Below are 13592 nucleotides of genomic sequence, written 5' to 3'. Positions count from 1 at the left end.
TATCTATACGGTAACAGATAATAATAAAAAATGTAAGCAGAATATGAAAAAGACAGGTACGTTTATCATGTCCCATCTATAGCAGGCAAAAATTGACACTGTATCTATCTGAAAAAAACCAGGGTAGGTTTTGGTGTTGCTAAATGATATTGGTTAAAACAAGTTGAACAAAATTTCTATGTGGAAAGATACAGAAAATACCAGTCCCTGCCCAGGTCCCTGGGTCAGTCTGGAGTTAGGAAGTTCTGCATCATACTCCTGATGTCCGTGGTCAGAAGAGGAAAAAGAGGAAAACGCGTTTCACCCGTCCTGCGGGCTTGTTCACTTCCAATGCTGCTAATTAGGGTGATAAGTCAGGTTTAAATACCTGTTACTGAGAGCCCAGCCAATCACTGGGATCCGAGATTATCCACCTGATTGGTTACTGGCAAAATGCTCTGGCCAGCGGAAGTGACGTTCTTCCACTGGTTGCTAGGTTACCTTAAACAATTTATGTGTTGCTGGAGTGGAAAGAGGGAATCCCCGTGTATAAATATGAACTATTATATCCAGGCTGTTTCGCACTTCGCCTCTAGGCTATCCGATGGCCGCATCGCTGGTGCCCCTTAGCACCTCCCCGGCAACCCGGGCAGAGATGGCACATACCATTGGATAAATGCCTGAGCGTCCCGTTGCTAGGCATTACCACGTCTCCCCGGCTTCATAAGGTGACGTCATCACGTCTCCCCGGCTTTCGGGCAGAGACTATACGTCACATCCGGTGGTGCCTGAGCGTCTAATTGCCTGGCGACCGGGAGGTGGGAGTTTCCATATATGTGGAGGCGGATAAGTATAGGGCACTTCATTGCACTGTGCCCATGGTTAAGAGGTCCTAGTGTTGGTGGAAAGAGGGAAAAAAAGGGAAAAAAGAGACAAAAAAGGAAACGATACATGGGAAAAGAAATGTGTATAAAAGTACAGAAAAATATATATCCGTACTTAGTGTGATAACGCCTTCTGTACATTAAAAACGGTAATGTCCATTGGTATCAGGTCTCTTATTCCTGAGTGGATAGGGGAGGATTATTCCTAGGTCTATTTAAGAAAGATGGACATCCTATTATAGGATTTACTGTGCCCCGGTAGCCCCCGTTGTTGGCTTATAGTGTATTCTTTAACGAGCAGGGTGGGGCCATGTACAGACATGGCGTGTTATATAGAACTTGTTCCGTGGTATTCGGCCCAGATCAGGGTATAGGGCTATTATCCCTGTTCTAGCCGCCTATGTAGAGATATTAGGTCTTTTTGTGTAAGACATATATAGTGATTGGCTTTTACAATTATTTATTTTAATAGGGGTTGTCAAAAAACAATCCACCTGGGTAGTGGTAATATACCTCGTTGGTTAACCTTTATCTTATGATTGCTAAATTACTTAGTATGGCAATTGTGCTGTCCTGAATGAAACCTTTGAGTGATTTATATAAGGATGAAAACTGACTAGGGCGTGCACATTGAGTGACCTTGTTGTGTTTGTGAGTGGGGCTGATGAGAAAGGTAATAATATTATAATAGGATTAGTTAAATTTGAGACAGTGACTTTAGTGGCATAGTGGTTTGTTTGACTCTACTAGTTCGGTGTTGGGTATGTAAAGTGTGTGGGCCTATCGGGAAATGGGTCCAGGGTTAACTAGTGTGCCTCTTGTGTGTGTCCTTTTAGGTTATTGGGGACTTGGGATTGGTGTAAACCGTGAAAGGTGAGAAAGCAAAAATTAGTAGAAAAACGTGTGTGCTAAAACGAGGAAAAGGCAATTGATTGTGACAAGGTGCCCAAAACGTGTGTGGAATGTGTATGCACATCCAACTAATGCTGTTGGATGGTGTGGTAAATAGTGTATCTGAGTGAGGTGAATGATAGGACAAACAGGATTTCACCCAGGGCAACATCTTCAGATGGAACATACGACCCCAAAGAAATAGAGATACGAGACAACAGGAAGATCCCACCTTCTCGGAATTCGAGTCCTCTATGAGTGACGATTCAGCCAATGAACTAACAGGAGACACACGGATATCATACGATACTGGAGACCGTGAAGATTCACCCTATTTTTTAGGCCGAGGTCAGAGAAACAGAGGCAGAAATCGATACACAGGCCAACAAGAAGGGGGGGGCAAGAAGAGACAGGGGAAGGATCAACAAATGGGACACATACTCAAAGTATCCGGAACGACAGAGAAAAGTACGATAAACTCACTCTCCTCAGAACATCTTCAAATAATTAACTTATCAGACAGAACAATATCCCCGGTACAAAGGAAAGTGCTCAGCAAAGGTTTATCCTTCTCTCCCACCAAACCATTTGACCGTTTTATGTGGGAAAAAGATCTGCGCCTATTTGGGAGGAAATTGCTTCTTAAGAAATTCTTCAGTAAACAGAACTCAAGAAAAGAGGGAGCCACGGGAGACCCCCCTTGGAGTCCGGAGGATTTGGAGATGGTGGAAATCTTGGAAGACCTTCAATCAGAATCAAGACATGAAATAGGGACAAGAGATCGCCCTAAATGTAGAGCCAAGTCAACCTTTTTCCCACCAGATAACAACAGTCCGGAAATCAGGGTTTTCTTGGACATGGTATCAAAAGAATTTGATCTGATTAAACATCGCAGAGAAAGTAAATACTACTACTTTCCTCAGAATCTGTCCTATGATGAAAGAGAAGCCCTGAGAGAGCTGAGAACCTGGAAGGATGTGGTAATTAAGCCACCCGACAAGGGGGGCAATATAGTGCTGTGGCCGATAGATATGTATGTGACAGAAGCTTTGAGACAATTGAAACAAACTACATGTTACAAAAAGCTGCTAAACAATCCAACGATCCGTTTTCATACAGAATACATCAGTCTGATTGGAGAAGCCTGGTCAACAGGTGTCATTACAAAACAGGAACACACATATCTTTCAATTAAAAATCCTAAAACACCCACATTTTATCTCCTCCCAAAAACACACAAAGATTTGAACAAACCCCCGGGGAGACCTATCATGTCGGGCAATGGAGGCTTACTTGAACAGCCGAGTCGTTTCCTGGACTTACATCTCCGGGAATATGTCTTACAATTACCTTCTTATTTGAAAGACACCTCGGACCTGCTACAAAAGATTAGTGACATCATATTTGAAGATAATTTCCTATTGGTGACCCTTGATGTTGAAGCGCTGTATACCAGTATTGATCATCAGGCCGGACTAAGGGCGACACGGTTCTTCCTTGATAATGATGAAAAGGGTGATTTTGGCAACTTTCTATACAACCTATTGGCATTCATACTAGAGAAGAAATACTTCACTTTTCAGGAACAGTTTTACCTCCAGGTCAGGGGTACAGCCATGGGGGCAGCTTGTGCGCCTACCTATGCAAATTTGTTTCTGGGCTGGTGGGAGAAGAAATATGTCTTCACGGACACTAATTATTATTATTATTACATTTTTTTTATAGGGCGCCACAAGTGTTTCGCAGCGCCGTACAAAGGACAGTACAGGGAGACAAAACTTAGCATAACAGTAAATAAAGAATAGAAATGGAGTGCAGGTAACAAAGAGCAACACAATTCTCAAAACATAATACAGCTTAGATGTAAGTAGCGAAGGAGTAATCATTGTACTACTTGGGGCTGGCGGCCATAGATAGAGATGAGCCTTAACCAGCAGGAGAGAAAGCAGGTAAAGATGGTCGCTGAGTGAAATGTGTCAAGAAGAGGGTTTAGACAAGAGGAAAGAGGGCCCTGCTCTGAAGAGCTAACAATCTAGTGGGGAGGGGCAACAGAAAGATGACATGAGGTGCAAGCAGGTAGAAGCCTGATGGTGGTATGCGAGCAAAGCAGAGATGTCCAGGGCAGGGGGATAGAGGAGCAGCCTAAGGACTAGGTTATGCATTGGAGGGGTACGCTTTGATGAATAGGTGGGTTTTCAATGCCCGTTTGAAGCTTTGCAAGGTCGGGGAGAGTCTAATGGAGCGGGGGAGCGCATTCCACTGAAGGGGTGCAGCACGGGCAAAATCCTGAACTCGTGCATGGGAAGCAGTGACCAAGGCAGAGGAGAGGCGACGGTCATCAGCCGACCGTAGTGGGCGGGAGGGAGTATGAAGGAAGAGGAGGTTGGAGATGTAGGGAGCAGTGGAATTAGAGATGGCCTTGTATATGAGAGTGAGGAGTTTGAAGAGGATTCTGTAGGGGAATGGGAGCCAGTGTAGATTTTATTGAAGGGGAGTGGCAGAAGTGGAGTGGCGGGAGAGGAAGATGAGCCTAGCTGCAGAGTTGAGGACAGATTGGAGGGGAGCGATGTGGGAGCAAGTGAGGCCAGTGAGGAGCACATTGCAGTAGTCAAGTCGTGAGATGACCAGTGAGTGGATGATAAGTTTAGTTGCACTCTGGGAGAGAAATGGCCTGATGCGAGCAATGTTGCGTAGCTGGAACCGACAAGATTGCGCCAGAGCTTGGATGTAGGGTGCAAAGGAGAGGGAGGAGTCAAGAGTGACGCCCAGGCAGCGGAGTTGGGGAACGGGGGAGATGATAGTGTTGTCAACAGTGATAGAGATGTTTGTAGGGGGTGTTGCTCTGGCTGGGGGAAAGATAATAAGTTCAGTTTTATCCACGTTGAGCTTCAGAGAGCGCTCAGACATCCAGGAGGAGATGGCAGAGAGGCAGCTGGAGACCTGAGAGAGGACAGAGGGGGACAGATCAGGAGAGGAGAGGTAGAGTTGTGTGTCATCAGCATAGAGGTGGTATTAAAGGCCAAAGGAGTTAATGAGCGCACCCAGGGAAGAGGTGTAGAGGGAGAACAGAAGGGGGCCTAGGACAGAACCCTGAGGGACACCAACAGGAAGGATGGAAGGGTGTGAGGTGGTTCCGGAGGCAGACACAGAGAAGGAGCGGTTAGTGAGGTATGAGGTAAACCAGTCAAGGATGGTGCTAGAGAGGCCAACATTTTGGAGTGTGCGGAGGAGGAGAGGGTGATCCACGGTGTCAAAGGCAGCAGAGAGGTCCAGAAGGATGAGCAAAGAGAAGTGGCCTTTGGATTTGGCCGAAAGCAGGTCACTGGTGACTTTCACCAGGGCAGTCTCGGTGGAGTGGAGTGGGCGAAAGCCAGATTGTAGTGGATCAAGGATGGAGTGGTCAGAGAGGTAGCTTGTGAGACTGCTGTAGACCAGTCGTTCAAGTAGTTTGGAGGCGAAAGGGAGAAGAGAGATGGGGCGGTAGCTAGTGAGTGATGAAGGGTCGAGGCTGGCTTTTTTGAGAATAGGGGACACCAGAGCATGTTTGAATGGTGAGGGAAAGATGCCAGTAGAGAGCGATAGGTTAAAAAGGTGAGCAAGGTGGGAGCATGCAGAGGGGGGAGGGAGCGGAGAAGACGGGAGGTGAGGGGGTCCAAGTGGCAGGTTGTGGGGGGAGAGGATAGGATGAGGGAGTGGACTTCCTTGTCTGAGGTGGGACGGAAGCAGGACAGAGTGGGATAGATGGACGGGAGGGATGGTGGGAGCAGGGGGGCAGCAGAGGGGTGACGGGAGGAGATGTAATTTTGAATATCCTCAATTTTGGAGATGAAGAAGGAGGCAAAGTCAGTGGGAGTGAGGGAAGAGGGGAGGGGAGGAGGAGGGGGGCGAAGGAGAGTGTTGAAAGTTTCAAAGAGTCGGCGTGGACTGGAGGACTGAGAAGAGATGAGTGTTTGGAAAAAGGATTGCTTGGCGAGAGAAAGAGCAGAGCTATAGGAAGAGAGGATAAACTTGAAATGGAGAAAGTCCGCCAGAGAGTGGGATCTCCTCCAGGAGCGTTCTGCAGACCGTGTAATGATCTATATACAGAACATGTAATGTTATGGCTAAGATATATAGATGACATCTTTGTCATATGGGATGGTGACCAAGATCTCCTGATGGAATTCATTAAACTTTTGAACAATAACGACTTGAACATAAAGCTGACACATACCATTGACCAGAAGACAATATCCTTCCTCGACATCAACATCTACAAATCCAGTACAGGCAATCTATCAACCGAACTCTATCGAAAAGAAACCTCAACCAATAGCCTTTTGTTCCAAACTAGTGCGCATTTCCCACCGACAGTAGAGAACATACCCAAGGGAGAATATCTGAGACTTCGGAGAAATTGCTCAGAAGATACGGTTTTCAAAAGTAAAAGCCAGGAACTCTCTCATCGGTTACATGAGAGAGGCTACAGCAAAAGATCTTTGAAACGGGCATATAAAGAAGCAATCAAGATACCTAGGGATACTCTGATTTTTCCAACTAAAATTCCCAGGCAAACTGATGACAAGATCAGATTCATCGGGACTTTCTGCCCGGAATGGAGACAGATCAAGAAGGCTATTGAGAAACATCTTCCGATACTTCAATTGGATAAGACCCTGGCACCATTGATAGACACCAACATACAAATGAGTTGGAGGAGATCGAGTAACATCAAGGACCTCCTAGTACGGAGCCATTTCCAATCAAGGACTACGAAATCAAACAATCTGAAAGGCACCTTCCCATGCGGACACTGTAAAGCTTGCCCACACATGTTGAAAGTAAATACTATATCTGATCGTTATGGTAAACCCATACCTATCAGGCAATTTTTCAACTGCAGTACTCAAGGCCTGATCTACTGCATTGAATGCAGCTGTAATTTGAGATATGTAGGGATGACGACCCGCAAATTTAAGGAGCGAATCTTAGAACATGTGGGAACTTGCCGCAATGCCGCCAGTGATTTCATACGAATGAGAAAACTGACCTCGGTGGCGAGACACTTTCATCTGTGTCACACAGATTTCATGAAAGATCTCAAGGTTTATGGCCTGGAAAAAGTTCAGCTGGGCATCAGAGGAGGAGATCTGAGCAAAGAAATTCTGAAGAAAGAAACGGAATGGATTTTCAAACTTAATACTTACAAACCAATGGGTCTCAATGAAAGCATAAATTAAAGTGCTTTTCTTTAACTAATCTGATGATATGCCATCATCCTTTCCACCCAGTATGCTCAATAATTCAACAACTCGCCATTTCCTTCCCCTTCTCATAACAGGCCCTCCCCCCTCTTTCTTCCCCTATGACCACCCTACACCAACTAACCCGCTTAATTTAGCCACATCCTTGGAATACATTATGATCCTGAACTAGACCTATTAACAGGGTTCTTCAGCCCTACAATCAGGACAATTATGGCACCTTTTACATGGGGCCTAAGCAATCCTTCCCTTTATCTATCAGCTCAATCACTAGACTAGGCACACATTCATAACTTCCCTGGGGAGGCTTTTGAGATCAACTAACCCTATAATTCTCAACCCAATATAACAAAATTCAGCAAAACCAACAATTCAACAACTAACATCACACCCCCTGATTTATTTACTCCATATTTATCACCAATTCAGTGGTCCCTACAGCAATCACTGCACCTTCGTCTATACCCTACACATACACCGATTATCATTCACCTCACTCAGATACACTATTTACCACACCATCCAACAGCATTAGTTGGATGTGCATACACATTCCACACACGTTTTGGGCACCTTTTCACAATAAATTGCCTTTTCCTCGTTTTAGCACACACGTTTTTCTACTAATTTTTGCTTTCTCACCTTTCACGGTTTACACCAATCCCAAGTCCCCAATAACCTAAAAGGACACCCACAAAAGGCACACTAGTTAACCCTGGACCCATTTCCCGATAGGCCCACACACTTTACATACCCAACACCGAACTAGTAGAGTCAAACAAACCACTATGCCACTAAATTCACTGTCTCAAATTTAACTAATCCTATTATAATATTATTACCTTTCTCATCAGCCCCACTCACAAACACAACAAGGTCACTCAATGTGCACGCCCTAGTCAGTTTTCATCCGTATATAAATCACTCAAAGGTTTCATTCAGGACAGCACAATTGCCATACTAAGTAATTTAGCAATCATAAGATAAAGGTTAACCAACGAGGTATATTACCACTACCCAGGTGGTTTGTTTTTTGACAACCCCTATTAAAATAAATAATTGTAAAAGCCAATCACTATATATGTCTTACACAAAAAGACCTAATATCTCTACATAGGCGGCTAGAACAGGGATAATAGCCCTATACCCTGATCTGGGCCGAATACCACGGAACAAGTTCTATATAACACGCCATGTCTGTACATGGCCCCACCCTGCTTGTTAAAGAATACACTATAAGCCAACAACGGGGGCTACCGGGGCACAGTAAATCCTATAATAGGATGTCCATCTTTCTTAAATAGACCTAGGAATAATCCTCCCCTATCCACTCAGGAATAAGAGACCTGATACCAATGGACATTACCGTTTTTAATGTACAGAAGGCGTTATCACACTAAGTACGGATATATATTTTTCTGTACTTTTATACACATTTCTTTTCCCATGTATCATTTCCTTTTTTGTCTCTTTTTTCCCTTTTTTTCCCTCTTTCCACCAACACTAGGACCTCTGAACCATGGGCACAGTGCAATGAAGTGCCCTATACTTTTCCGCCTCCACATATATGGAAACTCCCACCTCCCGGTCGCCAGGCAACTAGACGCTCAGGCACCACCGGATGTGACGTATAGTCTCTGCCCGAAAGCCGGGGAGACGTGATGACGTCACCTTATGAAGCCGGGGAGATGTGGTAATGCCTAGCAACGGGACGCTCAGGCATTTATCCAATGGTATGTGCCGTCTCTGCCCGGGTTGCCGGGGAGGTGCTAAGGGGCACCAGCGATGCGGCCATCGGATAGCCTAGAGGCGCAGTGCGAAACAGCCTGGATATAATAGTTCATATTTATACACGGGGATTCCCTCTTTCCACTCCAGCAACACATAAATTGTTTAAGGTAACCTAGCAACCAGTGGAAGAACGTCACTTCCGCTGGCCAGAGCATTTTGCCAGTAACCAATCAGGCGGATAATCTCAGATCCCAGTGATTGGCTGGGCTCTCAGTAACAGGTATTTAAACCTGACTTATAACCCTAATTAGCAGCATTGGAAGTGAACAAGCCCGCAGGACGCACAAGAATATAAGGGATCCCTTCTGCGCTCATCCAACAACAATAAACAGTAATGCAATAAATGATAGGTTCCCAATGGATAAGTCTATGACTAAATTATAGTCTCTTTTAGTTCTTATACAAAGCGGAAGTGCTGGATGTAGGGAGACTCAATGCATACCGTACTCACAAGGAGTCGTGGTATGTCCCGCATGTAGAGGTGTCTTAAGTCGCTTGGTTCTTCTTTACCTTCTCCGAGGTGGAAAGTTCTTATCCTCGTAGTTGGATGACCTTAAATGCAGAGATCTGACCCATCTGGCTCCGCTACCGGTTCGCCCTCCCTGCCGTCCCCGGCTGCTGCTGCTGCGGGCGGTGGCACTGACTGGACGGGTCGCTGTATCTCCGAACTTGTTACAGCGACCCGTCCAGTCAGTGCCACCGCCCGCAGCAGCAGCAGCCGGGGACGGCAGGGAGGGCGAACCGGTAGCGGAGCCAGATGGGTCAGATCTCTGCATTTAAGGTCATCCAACTACGAGGATAAGAACTTTCCACCTCGGAGAAGGTAAAGAAGAACCAAGCGACTTAAGACACCTCTACATGCGGGACATACCACGACTCCTTGTGAGTACGGTATGCATTGAGTCTCCCTACATCCAGCACTTCCGCTTTGTATAAGAACTAAAAGAGACTATAATTTAGTCATAGACTTATCCATTGGGAACCTATCATTTATTGCATTACTGTTTATTGTTGTTGGATGAGCGCAGAAGGGATCCCTTATTTTCTTGTGCATTGTGTTCCAGGGTGATTGAGTGATCATCTGTTGGTATCCCTACTGCAGCTCTCTGAGGCACAGCAGTCCTCTACCTCCCCTTTTTTAGATAAGCCCGCAGGACGGGTGAAACGCGTTTTCCTCTTTTTCCTCTTCTGACCACGGACATCAGGAGTATGATGCAGATCTTCCTAACTCCAGACTGACCCAGGGACCTGGGCAGGGACTGGTATTTTCTGTATCATTCCACATAGAAATTTTGTTCAACTTGTTATAACCAATATCATTTAGCAACACCAAAACCTACCCTGGTTTTTTTCAGATAGATACAGTGTCAATTTTTGCCTGCTATAGACGGGACATGATAAACGTACCTGTCTTTTTCATATTCTGCTTACATTTTTTATTATTATCTGTTACCGTATAGATAACTGAGAGCAGGTGATAATTTTGTTTGATTGGACACACCCCTCTCCAATAGTTGTCTTTCCTAGTGCAACAGTCCCATATTTTGGGTTGCATTTACAATCATAAATTTTTCTTGGGGGAGTCTTTTGGTATATGTGCTATAGCCTTTCCAGTCCAATCTAGACCACAGCAGGGATTCTAGATATAACATATGTATGTCTAAGCTATCAAACAAATTGTCAGTACCTATTGAAAATAACACCTGATCTCTGTGATATTGATTCCTTAATGTTCCCTGCCTAGCGGTACAATATATTGCGTTTATAGGTGGGATCAACTGGTGTCAATTTAACATAGGCTATATTTAGCATATACTGATCGTGTACCTTTACCCTTATCCTACCTTTATCTTCATCCTTAGCCCAAAATTTCTTTATATCAGTGGACTTTCATCTATGATTCACGGGTGAAAACCTGCGTCTAACATAGACAGCAGATCCGCAGTTTGCCTTTTTTCTGAAATCTTTAATCGGTGCACTCTCATTGGTGGGTCGACCAATTGCGTCAAAAAGTTACTACCATACCCCACCGACAGAGCCCGATCTTGTCCGATCTTGGAAGCAAAACGGTGGCGGGCTGGGTCAGTACCTGTGAGGGAGACCCCCAGAGAATACCCGGTGTTGTAATTAATGACCCCCTCCGACCGGATACCAACAGCAGGATCACCACTTTTTCTCTCCCCCCTTTCTTTTCCCTCTTCTCTTCTGTTTTCTTTTTTCTGCTAGATATCTAAAGCTAAAAATTAGCTAAACTTATACGGGGGCATCTAGCAGGCAACCCCTATATGTGCATATATTTTTGTTACGACACATACTCCTGATAAGACTGGTCCGGTCAATTATGACCCATTGAGGTCTCATTAAAACAAGCTTCGCTTGTGCTGGTTGGTTAGGATTGGATGTAGAACTATAGTGTCTACATCCCCCTACAAGTCTTTTGGTGATAGACTAACCAGAACATTTCCAATTTTTGAAGCACTTTTTGTGTATATAGATATAAATATATCCTATTAACCAAACATGGTGGAGTATAAGAGTGAGGATTTATTTTAAATTAATTAATAAAAGTTATGTTTTAATAAATAGTCATATAACAAAAACAAGAGTGCACCCACACAAGAGTCTTTTGTTTTTTTCTCTAGGTAATCAAAGTGTCTAAGGTTCTTGTTATCAGATTTCTCACATAGCGCCGCAAAGTTTTGTGGAGCATTGTCCCCAGAAACATGTAATATTCTATTAATACCTAACGAAGCCCATGGCCTTAGATAGGGTATCATGCACCTCAGAGGCAAATTAGGATGGCGCCAGAGAGGGGTCAGTGGAGATGGGTAGGGAGCTAATTGAAGTTTCTTATACAGGAAGTCCCAGGTTTTCAGTACTGAAGAAACAAATGGGGTTACTGCTACCGAGGCTGGTCTCAATCTTGACGGTAACCATGGAAGAAAGCTGACCAATTGATGGTTAAACAATTCGCTTTCCAGAGACACCCACTTTTTATCCGCTTCCTTTGTGTGCCAGGCTACTACATGGCTCAGTGCATTGCTTAAAAATAGCGTTCAAAAATAGGGAGGCCTAAGTCGCCGTTAATAGAAGATTTTGCCAAACATGACCAACCAAGTCTAGGGGTTTTGTTCGCCCAAATAAATTTGCCACATAGAGATTTAATGGTGTGGCAAAATGAGGCTGGCACAGCTATGGGTATAGTTTGAAACAAATAAATCAGCCATGGTAGAATATTAATTTTAACCAAATTTATTCTTCATGTCCAGGAGATGTACAGAGGGGCCCATTTGGTTAAATCTATCTTAATGGCATTCATAATCGGAATATAGTTTGCTTTAAACAATTTATCATAGTGTTTTGTAATCTGGATCCCCAGATATGTAATAGATTTGGGCCGCCAAATGTAATCAAAATTTGATTCTAGCAGTTTCACAGAGGCAGTGGGGAGGTGGAAAGCTAACGCTTCCGATTTAGTAGTGTTCACTTTGTGACCTGATAGACTGCCATACAATGAGAGTTCGGCCTTTAAATTCGGAAGTGAAGTTAGAGGGGAGGATAATGAGAGCAGGACGTTGTCAGCAAAAAGTGATATTTTATATTGGGATCCTTGGACAGCGATTCCTTTTATATCGGGGTTCCCCCTAATATGAGCTGCCAGAGGTTCAATACTAAGTGCATATAATAAGGGAGATAAATGACAATGCCATTAGTAGTCACTGCTGTAAATGGGTTATAATATAGAGCTTGGACTGTAGACAAAAAGCTACCACAGAAGCCATGATATTGTGTGTATTTTTGATTGTATGTAAGCCATGATATGTATGCCTTATGATCCGGCTGCCTCTGTTATATCTCTCCTATATTTCCCTGGTCTGTGTTCCAGGATGTCCGTGCTTCCAATGTGTTGATGATGTACTATGATTATGGGTCTCCTTCCTATATATTGGATGCTTCCTTCCATTATTCGAACCCACAAGCATTTATGTCATGGTGTTTGTATTTTGTCTTTTCTCTTTCTTGTTATTCAAAAAATTTCCAATAAAGATACTTTAAAAAAAATGGAATAAAATTACCTAAGTATATTAAATGGATATAAATGTTTCCACATTTTCCTCAGTAGGTACCCATGATTAGTTACAAAAATTGTTGTTAAATGATAGGTTAAATAGATGTAGACGTGTTAAATAAATAGACGTGTTAAATAGATGTAGTTTTACAATTACCTTATTTACAGAGTTACTGTACATACTGATTATGTTCTAGAATGAATATTTTATGGTATTTTCATTTCACAAATGTGTACAATGTGACTGATCACTAATCAGCCTATGTCCCTATCAAGAAGCCACTGCACTGAAACACCAAATCAATTAGTGGAAATATTGTTGGGTAGACTTATCCACCAGATCTATTGAGTCATTCATATTATTCCAGTTACTAATAAATATATCCAAAGTAAGGATAATCCACAACATCTACCTACTGTTATGATTCCAGCACTCTGGTCAGAGGAGATCTTATGGCAAGGACCGGAGCACTGGAACGGAATGCTGGGGAAGGGAGCAGGACAGGAAAATAGCCCCTGGTACCCTAACTCTGTTGTCTCACCCGTGTTGTCAGAAATCCCCTGCGAGACTATGGTTTCTTGAGCCCTTGGCAGCCGCGTTTGAAGGGCGGATTATGTCTGCCCAACTTCGATGCCCCCCGGTCTTAATGAGAGACAAAGGGAAACCCGAGACAGGGTGATAACAAGAGGCCCTCTAACTAAACAACCAGGCCAGGGGCTAAGCAAACTCAAAAC

This window comes from Pseudophryne corroboree, chromosome 6 (assembly GCF_028390025.1).
Source record: "Pseudophryne corroboree isolate aPseCor3 chromosome 6, aPseCor3.hap2, whole genome shotgun sequence".
Classification (NCBI taxonomy): Eukaryota; Metazoa; Chordata; class Amphibia; order Anura; family Myobatrachidae; genus Pseudophryne; species Pseudophryne corroboree.
Note: the sequence above shows the minus strand (reverse complement) of the source record.